Source organism: Convolutriloba macropyga, chromosome 4 (assembly GCF_964194025.1).
Source record: "Convolutriloba macropyga chromosome 4, txConMacr16.3, whole genome shotgun sequence".
Lineage (NCBI taxonomy): Eukaryota > Metazoa > Xenacoelomorpha > Acoela > Convolutidae > Convolutriloba > Convolutriloba macropyga.
This window is the reverse complement of record NC_134471.1, coordinates 1,808,704-1,827,563: the sequence shown is the minus strand read 5'-3', so window position 1 is coordinate 1,827,563 and position 18,860 is coordinate 1,808,704. Positions and strand designations below refer to the sequence as shown.

General features: G+C 33.9%; 1 protein-coding gene across 1 annotated transcript in view; it reads right to left on the bottom strand.

Moving 5' to 3' along the window:
• Positions 1-18,860, bottom strand: part of LOC142337402 (uncharacterized) — a 162,173-nt gene that overhangs the window by 13,939 nt on the left and 129,374 nt on the right. The window lies entirely within an intron of this gene.

Here is an 18,860-nt window from a genome sequence, read left to right as displayed (position 1 = left end):
AGATTAGGCGAGATGAACCAAATCGAGGTTTTGATGCGCACCCGGAAAGAATTTAAAGTCTTGATCAGTACTTCTCCAGTGAAATACAAGTCTTGAGTTGACAAAGCAGTACTAATCACGTCTTATCTCAAGACTTAAGACTTGTGAAGACATGCAATGACTTGCTCAAGACTTGTCATGTCTAAGTAAATCTTGGCCAAGACTTCGCAAGTCGTGAGTCAAGTCTTGGCCAAGACTTTGACTTGACAAGTCTTGATTATTGCGCAGTTAAAAAACAAAGTAGAGTTATAAGAAGAAATGTTTTATAATTATTGCGCTTCAAAAATAGAAAAAAATATTAATAACATTTATGAAAAATTTGTGAATTGAACCAAGCTACTTCAGAATTCAGCATACATCAACTTAAAATGTCCCATATTTTCAACCGGAAAACAAACATTTTTTAAATGGGCAGAATTAAGTGGCCAAGACTGGAATCTTTGGGCAATATTAGAAATGTTTCATTCTCTATCAAGTGAACTTTTAGGAAATGCTCACGTTTTCTTGTGCTTCTTTTTTCATCTTGGAGATTTTTTTAGGTAAGACATTGTAATTGGTGGCCTCTTTTTTTGGTACGAAGCAAAACCCGTACAAGTTTTGGCCAAGACTTGACCCGAGACTTGTCAAGTCTTGGCCAAAACTTGCTCAAAACTTGTCAAGTTGTTGCCAAGATTTGTACAAGCCTTGTTAAGTCTTGGCCGAGACTTGACTCAAGGCTTGTCAAGACTTAAGACTTGATTTAAGACGTGCCAAGTCTTAAAAAAGACATTATCAGAGCTCCGATACAGTACTGATCCAAGAATTGCCATTTCACTGAATCAGAACTGATTCAGACTTGACGTTTAAGGAGCATAATATTTGAAAATCTGAAATACGAGAGTTAAAGCGATTGTTTATAGGAAACGATAAGTTAATGCTTTACTAAGATTCTTAAAGTACGATAAAATCACTTCCATACGCTAAAATGAAAAAGCTCGAAAACTTGAGTTATTTTTCGCAGTAGAGATACTGATACGTTTCTATGGATATGCAATCAAATTGCGGATAGCGACAATCCATGCTAATTAAATCTTAGTTCGAAAGTAGCAGCCAGTCACGAGTGTATTTAAGAAATTGCATGGAAAAACGATCACTTGTAGATGCCAAAAAGTAATTTTTACGAAAATAGCTTCTTGTTACATAAATCACGAAAAAGAAAAAAATCAATAACTGCGGCCCCAATATCTAACCAATGTGCGAATGTATGCTTTATCATGTATACCCTAGTGGACGCCAGTTGGTTATCTTGTAGGAGTCTGGAAGATTCTAGCCGAAATCATGTTATCTCATAAATTCTGACAGAAAACTCGTTACTTTACAAGATTCTGCCAGAAAATGGCAATCTGGAAGAATCTCTTAGAACAAGATGTTATCTGACAGAACCTGTTAGAATAACGGGCCATGTGACAGAAATCGGAGAATTGAAAAATATGTATGACAGAAAATCGTTTCTCAGTACTGTTTCAACAAAGTGTTCATCGACAAAAGTCAGTCAAAGGGAAAATGGCTCAAAATTTTGCTTTTTTTTTTGCAAAAACTCATTTAAATTTTTAGCTTAAGCGAAAGATTCGCTGATGATTCAAATTTTTAATCTTATTGGCTAAGTAAATAGTTAAAGAAATCGCTTAAAATGTAAAACTTAGTGTTTTCTTCCGAAGAAACAGGAAAAAAATTTTACAAAAAGCGTTTAAATGCGTTTTCAAAATCATGTACGATCTATTTTAATTCAACTCTTGCCATTCAATCACATTCTTTATGCATATTTGATTTGTCATTGTCGTCAACGAGGAGGAAATAATGAACTTTGGCTCTGCCAAAAAATTGAACAATGCTAATTTTAACAGTTGTTAACAATTTTTTCTTTTGTTAAAGAGTATTTGCACTCCTACGTCTAACGGCCTCAGATGATTAAAACAAAAATATTAAAACAAAACTATTAAAAACCTCAAACTAACATCAAATATGTTGTGTAATTTTTAATTTAACTATTATGTTCAATCTGACGGAAAAAGGAAAAAAAGGGTTATCTTGTAGAAATTTGCTTAAGAAGTTATCTTGTAGGAATCTGGCAGAAAAAAGGTTATCCTGTAGGAATCTGCCAAAAATTTCTGACAGATGACGCATTGTCTTGTCGGAATCTGCCAGAATCTACCAGTTTCCTACAAGATAAATATCCATTCTCCACTAATGTAGGGAATTGCATTATTAAAAGCACGGTGCGGTCTTCAATTGCAAACGAATGTTGTTTGCACTTGATGATGACTATATTTTTGGTGTACCAATCAACATTCCAATCAACAAGAAAAAAGAACTTCAAAAAAAGAAAAATATCTAAACTTGAATTTTATTTGTAAAAATTGGTCGTATCCGAGCAGAAAAACCAATACTTAAAACGTAAAACCCAAAAAAATTTGTTGAAATTAAACCCACTAAAGAGACGATGCGACCATTTCTTTTTCACCATAAGCTACAAATTGACCAGAAAAGGAGAAAAACAGTCACAAAGCTCAAAAATCTTTTTTTGTTATTTTGAAAAATATGTATTTCTAAAGGTCAAAATCAAGACAATAAGCTTTCGACTAAAAAACTAGATACGTTTCCCTGAAGCTCCTTAGGAACCCAATAGAAACTGCCATTTGTATGCTTTGATTTGAAATGTTTTTTTCTTTAATTAACGTACAAAGAAGCAAAAAATGCAAAAATGTTTAAAAAAAAATATCGACTGATGACAATCCAATTTTTTTGGGTTTCAAAAATACAGCGATTAAACCAAAACGAAACTTTTTATTGTCTCCTTTCCGTTAGAAACGCTTTACTGCGAATATTCTGGATATGGATAAATTAACTAAAAAGTCAGTATATCTAAAATAAGCAATGCATTTTGCATAATTATCAGGTTAAACCGGCGAAATTTTAATTCAAAAAACTGCCCAGGAATTCAAACGTAAAACTTGTCTTCTTTGGAGTTCAATAAGATTGTGTCAGGAGTTTTTAGGTTTGCTAAACCGGCGAAATTAAATGAAATGGACTAAAATATTTTAGGATCAAACCGTTCACAAACACTCTTCTGCCTTTAGAGGTAAAATCAACGATACCATATGCACAACTTTTTTTTGCATAATTTTATTTGCAAAATTGTCAAAAATTGCTTAATAATACGGAAAAAGTGAAAAGTGACAATTAAAATTCTATAACTCCGTGTAACCATTGAAATTAAAAAAAATTAGTTAGATATTCTATGCTGGAAATGCTCTCAAGTGATACCACTCACAACACTCTACGGTGAATATATCGATTGGCCAAAATTGTCTCAACAAAAAAACATCCATTTGAGTATGTAATTCCACAAACCCTCCACTGAAGTGAGTCGGAATGATTAGGAAAACAGAGCGCAAAATATTAATCTCTTGTTCCTGATATTATGCTAAGATTGTATTTCCAATGTTGCAATTATGGTCGGTTTTACGGAAGATAAGGTACCATTATGGCCCGTTCTATGGTTGATACGCTACCATTCTGGCCCATTTTATGTTTGTAATGTTACCGTTGTGGCCCGTCTTATGGTTGATAAGCTACCATTTTGGTCCTTTTTATGGTTTAAATTTTACAATAATGGACCATTTTATGCGTGATAGATTACCTTTTTGGCAGATTTTTTGGTTGATAAGGGCAGATTTTTTGGTTGATAAGCTATCATAATGGTCCACTTCATGGTTGATAAGTCACCATTATGGCCCGTTTTATGGTTGGTAAATTAACATTATGGTCGCTTATATGCATAGAAAGATATGAGTAATCCTCTGTTTAATTACCGGAGCCTACTCTGAAAGGTTAATATTTTCATTAAAAAAATTCAAATTTTTAAGTTTGTTTTAATTATATGAGAAAATGTCAATACATTGGAAGCCATAATAAGGACTTTGATTCAAATGCCGTAAAATGCGGTGGGATTGGGAAAGGAAATGCCGCAGCGTTCAAAAATCCAATCTTCAAAACTCCTCGAAAAAAGCGAAAATTGAAAAAACCTTGAATTAAAATAATCTCTTCATAAGCGGTTTTCAAATTACACCACTCTTTGTTATAATAAATATATCAATCGGCTAAAATCAACTGAACAAAATTCCAGTTGAGTATATAGTTCAAACATCTCGCCCATCGGTGGAACAAAAAGCATCCCATTCCATTTTTAAGCTGTGAAACGCGTGAACTTTTTTGGAATTTGATTTGAACTCTTTACAGTACGGCAGCACGAAATACAACAGCAATCGATATAAAGGCTGATTCTATAGCGCTGTTTTAAGGAAGGCAAAAACTTTCCTCTCAACTAGAGATCGAGCTGGTGGTGTCCTGTGTATGTAGACAACCTTTAGTCTTGTGAAAAAATGAATCGTTTTTAATCGAAATTTAATTCAATTTTTCTGAATTGAATTTGAATTAGCACTGAGTACAACAGCAATTAATCATTTTCAAATACACCAGGCAATGGACTCAGAAATATATAAAGATGTCAGCATCTTTTGGACAATCAGAGAAATGAGACGCTGTCACAAAAAGACGTTGAATTCCAATGACCTTGATTTTGTCTTAGCTTCAGATGATCGAGTATAAAACAAAGCTATCAAAACGTTTTCAATAACAGTATTTTTCACGGAAACCTTTCAAACATAAAACGGTCCATAAACAATAATTTAATGGCGTTTTATGGTAAGTACGGCCATGAACGTAAAATATTGAATTTGGACATTTCATGTACAGAAACGTTGTTTCGAAACTGCAGAGGGCCTTTGGACTCTTTATCAGCCACTCTTTGTATTTGTTTAGAAAGCTTCCAGAAAATCCTTTTATGGCGTTTTATGGTTTGTAAGTTTCTTCTATGGTGGTTAATCTGGGATGTGCATGTGTGTTGCCTTAAACCAGTAAGAATTTGATTTTCTCAGTTCAGTTTATTTCGGTTTCGTTGTTCTGTAGCAAAGTTTTTTTCGTTATAGTAAATTTTGAACCAAACGCTCTTCGTTGTTTTTGCATGTATTTTCCCGTCTTTTTTGTTGATACTAGTTAAATATTGATAACTGATTTCCCATTTGTTATAATAATACGAAAAAAAAGATGAAATCGAGATGAAAGCAGGTCTTTTATTTAATTGTTCTTGAAGATATGCTTCCATTGCGATTGAATGGATTTATATTAGCAAATGCAACTGTTTGACAATTTTATCATTTCATTTCTTCTTTGCTAAGCGGGCATAACAAAACGTTGCAATGCTGAATTGTACATTGTCGTGAAAAGATAATTCCGATAAGTAATGTTTCAGAAGTCAAAAGGTATATTGATGGCCGGAGAAAAATTGTTTGACAACTTTGTCCAAAAAATCTCCTTAATTACCATAATTCCAGAGGGGGGCATAGTTTTATGTACAGAGACAGTTCTGTTTCTGTATAAGATCTGTTTGTCAAGTTGCCTAAGTCTTTGAAACAAGAATCCTCATTGAAAGTTAAGCAAAATGGAGGCGTCAAAATTTTGTTTACCAATTTTTGCTCTCATATGATGCGTCAAGACTAGTAATTTGCTCTTTTTGACTTATTTTATGCTTAAAAACCTCTGTTGAAAACTCAACCCGCAATTTAAAAATTTCTGAAGTACAACAATTGCGGGGCCATGCTTTAAAATTGTATGTCCTTTTTTCATGCACTGCCACTGTTGCATATTAGACAATAGGCGTCAACTAGTTCAATCACCAAAGGATTTTTAAAGGTTCACTTGATTTCAAATTCACAATTTTTTTTACCGAGCCTTTTTTTGAAGACAATAGAAAAGATAATTTTCATTTCAAGGGTACCTGAGCGTAACGTGGTCAGAAAATTGACGATAACTGTTAAATTCAATTGCAGGAAATCCACAGACATAATTTGACAGCATAACAAAAAGAAATCAAACTGATATTTGATTTCAGTGACAAAAATTATTAATAACAAATATTAGATAAGAAACACACGCTGACTAATAAAAAAACAGGCGAATTTGTAAAATGTTTGAGGCGCTTTGTGATATTGGACGTGTGACAATTTGAGAGCAGAAAAAAGGAATTTGAAGGAAATTTGGTTTTGTAGAGCGAGCCGAATGATGGAATCCAATCAATCAAACGTATGAACAAATTACGGAAACAGAATGCACATTACCATCAGCTGCGAAAAATCTGGATTTACATTTCGGATGCGAATGGTACAACAGTAATATAATATAGAACGCTATCTCATTATTTATTGTTGCGGTTTAGTTTGCTTATTTTATCACATGTTTTCACTAGTAGACTAATTTGAGTACACATACAATTTTCCGGAACGAATACACGATTAGGTGTCAAACCTCACATTAGAGTAATAAATAATTGGCAAATAATTAAAGATGATCTCTTAAAGTTTCCTCATAAGACAAATCGCTGAGGTCAATACACGTGAAAAGTGCATAGTTACAGCGAGCATCAATGTTTTAATGCGTATTCGATGGAGGACGGCGTTCTTGCAAGATCTTGCAAAATTAACGAATGATTCTTGCAACATTATGCAGGATCTTACTAGTTAGCTTTCAGAAATAGTCGAGTTTTCCAAGATCAGCCTCAATTGCAAAGAACTAGGGGTTTTATAACTTTTACACTTTAAAAGTTTTGAAGATTGACGATATATTTGTTTTGATCAGAACGATTTTTTGAGGCATGCTTGTAGAGATTTTGTTATGTCCTTTGGAAATGAATTGGATTCTCTTTATTTGAAACTAAACATTTTGTACCGGAATATTGTATAAAAAAATTTTAAGTGTTTTGATGAAAACCTTAGACTAAAATAAAATTCAAACTTGCAAAAATTTGAAAATTTTACTCGATAAAGCCATGTTTGTAAATATTTGCAATTGATCTCTTCACATGTCCAAATTTGCAAAATGTTGCAAAACAAAATTAAGATTGTGAAAATATGCAAACGATTGGCGGATTTAATTCCGGTCAAGCTGTGCTTAAACTATCAATATGAGTTATTGTGCTAACCAGTTCTCGGAGATTGCCTAAATCAATTTACAAAAATAAGAAAAAAACCGTGCTAGAGATAAGTCTGATGAAAATCACCCGACAGTGACAATTGCAAACGATTAGAGATAACAAATTGGAGAACTGTTTGCAAATATTGGTGAAATTTATACATTAATTAGCAAAAATTGCATTTGTTTGATAAACAATATCGAATTTTTAGGGGTAAGCTATACAAAATGGTCCCAAACAATTTAAAGACTGTGTCTCAACGCATTAATTAACAAAATTTAATCTCAAAATGAAACTAATCCAATTCAACTATTGACATTTTTAAGAGTTGAGGCCTAAATAGTTATGAAAACAATGGCTGGTTTCTTTTAGTTTACAAGCTTTTAAAAGAGTGTTTCATTATGTTGAGCGAGATAATAGTTTGGAAACAAAATCAGACAAAAAAATAAAAATTACTCGATCTATGAAGGCTATGGCTAAATTGAGCAGCGCCAACTTGGCGATGTTGCAGCTTCTTGGGGCTGTTGTATTACAATTTCAAAAGAAAAGTGACAAAATGGAATAAATAGAGCAAATATATTACAATCAGCAGATCTCGCTTTTCATGAAAAAAATAGCTGTGGACAATGTGACTCCACAACAAACGCGTTTTGCTGTTCAAAAAAAGTTAAATAGAGAGACAGCATTCAAAATTTCACTCTCAAATTTAGCACAAGGGACAGCAAACAGACTTTGATAACAAAGAAGTTCATAAACGAGTGAGCAGCTATGGCTGAACAGAGTTGATCTTCCAGAGATCGTACAAAAAGTGTACAGTGGTGTTAACGGTCCAGTTTTTATGATTACGCGCCCCGGTCGTCTTGAGGACCCCTGTATGAAGAGGTATCATTCTTCTGATTGCAGCACTTTGGAACTTCTGCAGGTTCAACGTTGGAGCTTTTGCAAGCGCATAAAGAAAGATTTTACAAGAACACCTCTGCTGAGGTCTTGAAAATATTTGTAAACACAAACAATCGTCGTTAAACAAACTTTACCGAAAAATCGAAAACGTGAGGATACCTGCAGAAGTGTTAGCAGCTGGTCATCAATTGAAATGTTAAAAAACAAGATTGGCAGAAATTCATTGACTTGAGCTTGTCCGAAAGAACGGCAAAAGACTTACAAAAATATTTTCAACCCACTTGGTCTCAAACCTGCTAATATCAATTTTGAGTCCAAGGCAATTAAAACTATGTGACCAGGATTTTGTTTTCCGACTTCAACGAATTTTTCAATGTTTGAAAATATTTTATTATATTTTTATCTAGTTGAGGAGCGCATTTTCTCGGACTGTTTTGACTCTTCTATCGGTCTACTTTGCCGTTCATTGTTCTGTGTAGGACTATTTTACAATTAACACTATTTTGGCCTGGAAATTTTGACTTTTCACCGAAATAATATGAGTTCAAATCCTCGCTAGAAAACTTTAAATAAATTCTATATATTTCATTGTTCCATTTTTTTTGTTTTGGCCAAAAGAGGTGTATTCAAGCAGATTGGATTGTTATCGTGGACTTTTCATATCACATTTTCATTTGTTTTTTCCGCGCACTAAGACGAGGAAAATTTATCGTAATTATGATTTCTGAGTAGGAGGCAAAGTTATTCATGTCAAACGGGTAACGAGTCTTGTGTGATGTTTTTTTTGTCCTGTTATATATGCCGCAAATAAAAACCCAGTTTGATGCTTGTTTTTGTGTTTTGTTTCTGGATGTATGTATAATGTTTACAGTAATATGTTATTCAAGCGCTGTTTTTAATACAAAAACATCCCAGTGTTGACGTTCGATTATTAACTTATTTTGGTGCCCTCAAAATATTGTAATGTTAAATGGAATACTAAATGTTATAGCGAAAATGAAAACAAAAATAGAGAATCAATTGAATGACATATGATGCACTTATGTAACTCCTTAAAAAATTGAAGCTCCGTGGTTTTCAGTAAAAAGCTCTAGATTTATTGCAAGAACAAAAAACTTGCAGGGCTTTCATAAATGTCAAGACAAATGTTCTCCTAATTGGCATTTTGTAAAAACCGTTGACAGTCTATAGTAGAGTTTAGAGAGCAGCCAGCAGAATTGTTTTTTGATCTATCAACTTGTTTGAATAGCGACAAAAACACTGAACTTGGTTCCAGAGTCACAATTTATTAAAACAAAATCGGCACTTACTCTGTTACTAAATATCTCCCGATTTATTTTATGAGATGTTTGTTTTATATGACGAGCTGTCTAATTTTAGAGTCTTCAAATGGGACTCGATTATCGCCTTTTTAGCGAGATGACAGTGAATGTTAATTTCTCGTGGTAGGTATTCTAGTTGATTGACATGATCATCACAAAAAACTAAAGAGTTACTGATATGCAATTTTAAACTTTTTTGAATAGGTCTCAATCTGTCTCACTGAAACTTGTCAGGTCGAGGTTATAATTTGTCCTCGTTTATGACGCAGACCGTTTTTGAACGCACACAGGGGGTATGGTGCGTTCAAACATACACAGGCGAGGATTTTTTTTGAACGAGCAACATAAACGCATCAAGTACTTACGGTCGAGCCAAAGTCTGCCCCATAGACGAGCCAAAAACTGCCCCATAGACGCACCACTTCTGCAACATAGACGAGCCACCTTCAGCCCCACAGACGAGCTAGAAACTTTATCATAGGCGAGCTAACGTCTGCACCATACACTTTTTTACATCTTTTTTATAAAGTACTGTCGGAAAATTATCTCAAGTTGATTGAAAAAAATCAACTTTTTGAGATTTTCCAGTATGTTTTGGGTGTGTTCCCCTCCTCCTTTTCTCAACCGGGCTGGAGACCGGCTACGGCGGAGTTACAAACAAACAACTATAGGAGAATTGAGCAGAGCACTAGCTAAAAAAACTAGAATCGAAAAGCTCTCTCCAAAACAGAAACACTAAACAGACAAAGTAAAATAATAACTGGAATAAATAATCAATATAAATATAATAAATATAATAAACACGTTCCACTCTTAGCTCCAGTCTTTTCATAAATGTATTGATCCAAAGTCTGGATCATAAACTTTTTCGCTCTTTCTGAGTCTTTTCATAAATCGAACGAGCCAAAGTCTGTATCATATCGCATTTTGGTCTGTACGGGTCTTTTCATAAGAGTTCTTGAACGAGCACATGAACGCACCAAAATTTTGAACGAGGCAAAGTCTGGATCATAGGCATTTTTGGTCTGCCTGGGTATTTTCATAGGCAAAAATAGTCTGGATGGGTATTTTCATAGATCATTTTGAACGAGGACCTCAACCTGTGCCTAGGTCGAGGTTATAATTTGTCCTCGTTTATGACGCAGACCGTTTTTGAACGCACACAGGGGGTATGGTGCGTTCAAACATACACAGGCGAGGATTTTTTTGAACGAGCAACATAAACGCACCAAGTACTTACGGTCGAGCCAAAGTCTGCCCCATAGACGAGCCAAAAACTGCCCCATAGACGCACCAACTCTGCAACATAGACGAGCCAAAAACTGTCCCATAGGCGCACCACTTCTGCAACATAGACGAGCCACCTTCAGCCCCACAGACGAGCTAGAAACTTTATCATAGGCGAGCTAACGTCTGCACCATACACTTTTTTACATCATTTTTATAAAGTATTGTCGGAAAATTATCTCAATTTGATTGAAAAAAATCAACTTTTTGAGATTTTCCAGTATGTTCTGGGTGTGTTCCCCTCCTCCTTTTCTCAACCGGGCTGGGGACCGGCTACGGCGGAGTTACAAACAAACAACTATAGGAGAATTGAGCAGAGCACTAGCTAAAAAAACTAGAATCGAAAAGCTCTCTCCAAAACAGAAACACTAAACAGACAAAGTAAAATAATAACTGGAATAAATAATCAATATAAATATAATAAATATAATAAACACGTTCCACTCTTAGCTCCAGTCTTTTCATAAATGTATTGATCCAAAGTCTGGATCATAAACTTTTTCGCTCTTTCTGAGTCTTTTCATAAATCGAACGAGCCAAAGTCTGTATCATATCGCATTTTAGTCTGTACGGCTCTTTTCATAAGAGTTCCTGAACGAGCACATGAACGAACCAAAATTTTGAACGAGGCAAAGTCTGGATCATAGGCATTTTTGGTCTGCCTTGGTATTTTCATAGGCAAAAATAATCTGGATGGGTATTTTCATAGATCATTTTGAACGAGGACCTCAACCTGGGTAGTTACAGCGAGCATCAATGTTTTAATGCGTATTCAATGGAGGACGGCATTCTTGCAAGATCTTGCAAAATTAACGAATGATTCTTACAACATTATGCAGGATCTTACAAATTAGCTTTCAGAAATAGTCGAGTTTTCCAAGATCAGCCTCAATTGCAAAGAACTAGGGGTTTTATAACTTTTACGCTTTAAAGGTTTTGAAGATTGACGATATATTTGTTTTGATCAGAACGATTTTTTGAGGCATGCTTGTAGAGATTTTGTTATGTCCTTTGGAAATGAATTGGATTCTCTTTATTTGAAACTAAACATTTTGTACCGGAATATTGTATAAAAAAATTTTAAGTGTTTTGATGAAAAACTTAGACTAAAATAAAATTCAAACTTGCAAAAATTTGAAATTTTTACTCGATAAAGCCATGTTTGTAAATATTTGCAATTGATCCCTTCACATGTCCAAATTTGCAAAATGTTGCAAAACAAAATTAAGATTGTGAAAATATGCAAACGATTGGCGGATTTAATTCCGGTCAAGCTGCGCTTAAACTATCAATATGAGTTATTGTGCTAGCCAGTTCTCGGAGATTGCCTAAATCAATTTACAAAAATAAGAAAAAACCGTGCTAGAGATAAGTCTGATGAAAATCACCCGACAGTGACAATTGCAAACGATTAGAGATAACAAATTGGAGAACTGTTTGCAAATATTGGTGAAATTTATACATTAATTAGCAAAAATTGCATTTGTTTGATAAACAATATCGAATTTTTAGGGGTAAGCTATACAAAATGGTCCCAAACAATTTAAAGACTGTGTCTCAACGCATTAATTAACAAAATTTAATCTCAAAATGAAACTAATCCAATTCAACTATTGACATTTTTAAGAGTTGAGGCCTAAATAGTTATGAAAACGATGGCTGGTTTCTTTTAGTTTACAAGCTTTTAAAAGAGTGTTTCATTATGTTGAGCGAGATAATAGTTTGGAAACAAAATCAGACAAAAAAATAAAAATTACTCGATCTATGAAGGCTGGCTAAATTGAGCAGCGCCAACTTGGCGATGTTGCAGCTTCTTGGGGCTGTTGTATTACAATTTCAAAAGAAAAGTGACAAAATGGAATAAATAGAGCAAATATATTACAATCAGCAGATCTCGCTTTTCATGAAAAAAATAGCTGTGGACAATGTGACTCCACAACAAACGCGTTTTGCTGTTCAAAAAAAGTTAAATAGAGAGACAGCATTCAAAATTTCACTCTCAAATTTAGCACAAGGGACAGCAAACAGACTTTGATAACAAAGAAGTTCATAAACGAGTGAGCAGCTATGGCTGAACAGAGTTGATCTTCCAGAGATCGTACAAAAAGTGTACAGTGGTGTTAACGGTCCAGTTTTTATGATTACGCGCCCGGTCGTCTTGAGGACCCCTGTATGAAGAGGTATCATTCTTCTGATTGCAGCACTTTGGAACTTCTGCAGGTTCAACGTTGGAGCTTTTGCAAGCGCATAAAGAAAGATTTTACAAGAACAACTCTGCTGAGGTCTTGAAAATATTTGTAAACACAAACAATCGTCGTTAAACAAACTTTACCGAAAAATCGAAAACGTGAGGATACCTGCAGAAGTGTTAGCAGCTGGTCATCAATTGAAATGTTAAAAAACAAGATTGGCAGAAATTCATTGACTGGAGCTTGTCCGAAAGAACGGCAAAAGACTTACAAAAATATTTTCAACCCACTTGGTCTCAAACCTGCTAATATCAATTTTGAGTCCAAGGCAATTAAAACTATGTGACCAGGATTTTGTTTTCCGACTTCAACGAATTTTTTAATGTTTGAAAATATTTTATTATATTTTTATCTAGTTGAGGAGCGCATTGTCTCGGACTGTTTTGACTCTTTTATCGGTCTACTTTGCCGTCCATTGTTCTGTGTAGGACTATTTTGCAATTAACACTATTTTGGCATGGAAATTTTGACTGTACACCGAAATAATATGAGTTCAAATCCTCTCTAGAAAACTTTTAGTAAATTCTATATATTTCATTATTCCATTTTTTTTGTTTTGGCCAAAACAGGTGTATTCAAGCAGATTGGATTGTTTTCATGGACTTTTCATATCACATTTTCAATTGTTTTTTCCGAGCACTAAGACGAGGAAAATTTATCGTATTTACGATTTCTGAGTAGGAGGCGAATTTATTCATGTCAAACGGATAACGACTCTTGTGTGACGTTTTTTGTCTTATTATATATGCAGCAAATAAAAACTCAGTTTCATGCTCGTTTTTGCGTTTTGTTTCTGGATGTATTGTCAATGTTTACATGAATATATTATTCAAGCGCTGTGTTTAATGCAAAATTATCACAGTGTTGACGTCCAATTATTAACTTATTTTGGTGCCCTCAAATTATTGTAATGTTAAATGGAATGCTAAATGTTATAGCAAAAATGAAAACAGAAATAGAGAATCAATTGAATGACACATGATGCACTTGTGTAACTCCTTAAGAAATTGTAGCTCCATGGTTCTCAGTAAAAAGCCCTAGATTTACGGCAAGAACAAAAAACTTGCAGGGTTTTCATAATTGTCAAGACAAATGTTCTCCGAATTGGCATTTTGTGGACAAAAAGTGAAAAAAACCGTTGACAGTCTATAGTAGTGTTTGGAGAGCAGCCAGCAGAATTGTTTTTTGATCTATCAACTTGTTTGAATAGCGACAAAAACAGTGAACTTGGTTCCAGAGTCACAATTTACTAAAACACAATCGGCACTTACTCTATTACTAAATATCTCCCGATTTATTTTGTGAGATGTTTGTTTTATATGACGAGCTGTCTAATTTTAGAATGTTCAAATGGGACTCGATTATCGCCTTTTTAGGGAGATGACAGTGAATGTTAATTTCTCGTGGTAGGTATTCTAGTTGATTGACATGATCATCACAAAAAACTAAAGAGTTACTGATATGTAAACTTAACGTTTAAACTTTTTTGAACAGGTCTCAATCTGTCGCGCTAAAATTTGTCACTTGTCAAGTACTCTTTGAATTGCCTTGAGTGCTTAAAATACAGTTTTGGATGAAACAAAACTAATTGAGAAAGACTAAAATGGAGAAACCCTAACTCAAGTTTGTGTTCCTTTGAATAATTTACCACAAGGGTCTACTGCTTTGTATTTAAAATTAGCCATTTCACTGCTCGGTGGTGTTGAATTTGTGGTTTGCGAACTTCAATCTAAAACGCCGCTTATTGAGAGATTCCTATTTAGTCGAAGAAAGAGAATATTGCTACTTAGGGCAAAAAGTGTGGCGAGGACGAAGAGAGCGACATTTGCTGAGCTCGGTTATGACTGTTGACTTCAGCTAGCATCCTCTAGACTCGTATGTGTTTTTAAACTGACCCAAAATAAAGTTAATCGCGAGACTTATGACAAGCTCCGAAACAAATCCCAGGTCTTTGCTTGAGTCGAATAATATTCGTTTTTAATCGTTTTTTTGGTTCAGAATTTTTACCGCGAAGAGCGGCCTGGATAGCACCAGTCTCGTTCACTTTGTTCGTTTGCTAACATCGGTACTAAAATAAGCTCAGTCAATTATGTATTAAATGATACACAGGCACATGGCCAATGAATTATATTTTCTTTTGCTCTAAGCGCAGCGCTGACTTTCTGTATCGCCAAAATTTTAGACTGAGTGTGAAATGTTTGCTTAAACGGCAGGTAAATAATTATTGTAATGAGCTGTTAGGGGGTCTATTCAGGTGCAACTACTGTGAAAATGGACCAGTACTGGATTTGAACCATATCTCTTACTTGCAAGCCTAGTGTGCTACCCAATTACACCAACTGGTCTTAAGCTCTCGAACTTGAGCGTCTCTTATAACCCATTCTCACGTTCTTTCTTGTTCCTCAAGGCTTCATTTCTCTAGCCAAGTATACGTTGAACAAGTAGAGCTTCTTGTCAAGCTGTGTCAAGCTTATCTTATGCACAATTTACATCAGGTTGTTCTCTCTCAACCTTCTAACATGAGCTAAGCATTTGTAGTAAGATAAGGGGAATTGAAAAATGAAGCTGATCAGTTTTACAAATGACATGGGATGTTTTCTGCGAAAGATAACTTCCTAATTAAGTTTAAACAAAGCTTGGTTTTATGTTTTTAATTGCATTTTTGAATGCAAATGATATCGTTTGGAGTTGAATTTGTACTCAACTTTTCGTTTCAAAATTTTATTTCCTTTTTTTTCCATTTATTGATGAAGAAACTAAATAATAATGCAGCATTGATTTTATCACGGTGCTATCATCTTGGCAAAGTAAGTATTAGGCTTTGCTATAATTTTTTCTCTGGTTGAAATTTAGAACTATATATTTACCGCCCGCAAATGTTTATGAAATGAAATTGTAGTGATCAACAAATAGTTTTCTAAAGTAACCGTCTTTACCATGTTTTTGAAAAAAAATGACGTGAAATACAAAGTCGGATTAACTGCGCTGATTTTCAAAAGAATGCAGTCTGCTAATATTAACTAAAATAACGCTAATGAGCTGAGTCATGACGATCAAAAACAAATCTATAACCTAAGCATAGTACTGCGCTAAGTACGATTTTTGTCAAATCTGGTTCTCAACAATGTAATTCTTCTCCAGGCTAATAACATGATATGAGATTCTTTTCTTGATATCATCATTATGACTTATTGTTCCGACCCTCTTGAGGGGGGAGGAACTATATACTTAAATGGGTTTTTTTTGTTCCGTGAATTTTCGCCGCTCGATATATTCATCGTAGAGAGTTGAGACTGGTATCATTAGAAAGCTCGTCCAGCGTAGAATATGGAATTAAAAAGATTTTTTTAATTTTCGTTTTCTACAGGGAGTTATCGAGGTTTAAACTTCTGAGAAAAGAAGAGTGAATTCACGTTGTTTTTATTCACATTTTCCGGAATTTTTGCCTAAATTTTCGTCAATTTTGCTAAAATTTGTTATAATTTTTATGAATAGTGTCGTTGATTTTATTTTTGAAGACGAAAAAGCATTGTTGATAGTTTTGATTTAATTTTTTTGGTCAAAAAATCTGGATAAACATTCCAAAAATTAGCCTTTTTCATCAAAAACAGCACGAAATAAGCTACTTTAGTCCTTTTTGATTGAATTTGCCAACAGTACACCCCCAAACAACACCTATACAATCTTTGTAGACTCAGAGGGGGGCTATTTCTACTTCAGAGTCCGCTGAGAGTGCACTGTAGTTAAAACTTTGCCGTTTTTTGCTAACTTTACTCGTTGAGTATCAAAAATGCAGAATTTATTTTGAGTTTTCAACTAACAAATTATCTATATCTACAACATTCGAAAAATCAGTTGTTCCTAACGGACAATAAGTAATAGCAGGGTTAGTTTTGAGCCATTCTTGGACTGTTACAATCCAAAAAAAATCGGGTTGTAATCAGCCGGTCTTTTTTTTTTTAAAAAAAAGACTTTTTTTTAATAATAAAGAACAGAACATATCAAATCAAAGCTCAGGAGTGATAGGTCCAACCAATTGGCTTGCTAAGCAGCTCCAAGCTAATGCATTTAGTTTTTTAATTAAAAACTTAGGGTTGTTTCTTTTTTTAAAAATAATTGACTTTTCAATAAATAATGGCTTAATTAACTTTTCCTCTATTTTTTTCTTAATTTGTTCAACTTCCAGCTTAGTGTCAGCAAAGAAAGACTGCTTCTTCTTTCTACTGATTTAACATTTATTTTCGGTTGCAGTTTTAAGCCTGAAGTTATTGTTTTCTGGCTTTGATACTACAAGATTTCAGATTTTTGTTTGTTTTGATATTTGCCAGTTTTTCACATTTTCTAATTTGTCAAATTATCACATTATTGACAGTTCTCATGTCATCTTATTAGCATTCAGAATAAAGCAAAATTGAACATTTTAAAATCTTGAAAGATATACATCATCGTTTTGACGGCCTCGACGCCTCTTTTTTGAAGAAATCAATTGAATTTTTTAATTTTGTCTCTTACTGTCATTTATACTTTGTCGTTTCGGTCGTATGAAATTTCCTGTATAGTGATAGCTATCATTAGCTTTTCATGGAAGAATAGAAGAACCGATATTCTGATACTAGTAGATAGCTGATGGCTTTCATGACCTTGAAAACAATCGTTTTTCAAAATTAAAAAAAAAACTTTTTAACTTCGCAGTTTTGTTCTTTTTATGTTTCTTTTTGTTACCTAATCTCGTTAGTTAATTACAGGTCAAATATGACAATATTGGTGTCAAGAGAATAAGAGGGATTGGTGTCCCAAAATTTTTTTTTTAAAGAATTTGTTATGACCTAACTGGCTTCGACACCGGTTTTTCACAAAAAAAAGTAAATTAATTAGATTTTTGTCAAATTTGACGTTCTTTTTGTAGATGCAAGAAATATTCTGGATAATTACAGGTCTCGAGGGCTTCTTTTTCATGAATAAACGACCCTATTTAAATAGCTCTTTTTGTAATTAATGCCTTTCATGACATTGAATGTAATTTTGTTTCGAAAAAAAAATAAAAGTATCACATACTTTAGCACTTCGAATATTGTCAACTTGTTACCTAGTCTTACTAATTAATGGCCACGTACTACATTTTAGCTTTTTGAAGAAGGCGCAATCAAATATATTTTGAGTGCCAAAATTTGGTTTGACGGTTATGACAGCGTTTTCTGGCAAGTTTCAATTGAAATTTTGATTGTTCTTTGTTGTTCTTTTTAGCCACTTTAAAAAATGAATAAGGACAGGTCCTAATGCCCTTCTATAGAAGCAGTGGTAATCGTAAATTTGTGGTAATATTAATTGATTCCTAATGGTATTTATTGCTTTGAATTTAACTGTTTCAAAAAAAAAGTTAATTTTTTTACTTAACTGTTTTTGTTCTTTTTTTTGTATAATTGTTACCAAACCTTTTTATGGACTCGCATATGTTTTCTGGTGATTTATAAGTTATTTTTGTTTAGTTTTATGTTTATCTGACCTTATGTTGACTTTGTTATTAATTTTAGTTTTTAAGAGAGACATAAATTTTTTGATGTAATTAGTGTTTGTTGTTGTTGTTGTTGTTTGATTTTGCTGTTCGTCTTGACTCGCTTTCTTAATATTGACATATTACAGCAATCTAATGCATCAATTTTTACTCCACTGCGTTATTTGCTTTGGAGGCTATCTTATCGTTCATACATAATTTTTTGAAAAAGACTTGGGCTTTTTTTGGGATTCGCAAAAAATAATTTTTGGGTTTTTCTATCTGTTCCTCATTTGGTAGACAATTATGCCAAAATTGTGGATGGGCGGGGTCGGAAACTTATGTGCTATCGCACATTACCGAGCCGCCTTGTTTCCTAATATTGTCACAAATACTGGATCGTTTTCGTTTGTGCCCCCCAATTTAGTGGCGCAAACTATTTGCGGCCCCAGACGCACGAGCCATATTTTTACATGATGATTTACTATGTCTTGGCACGTGATCTG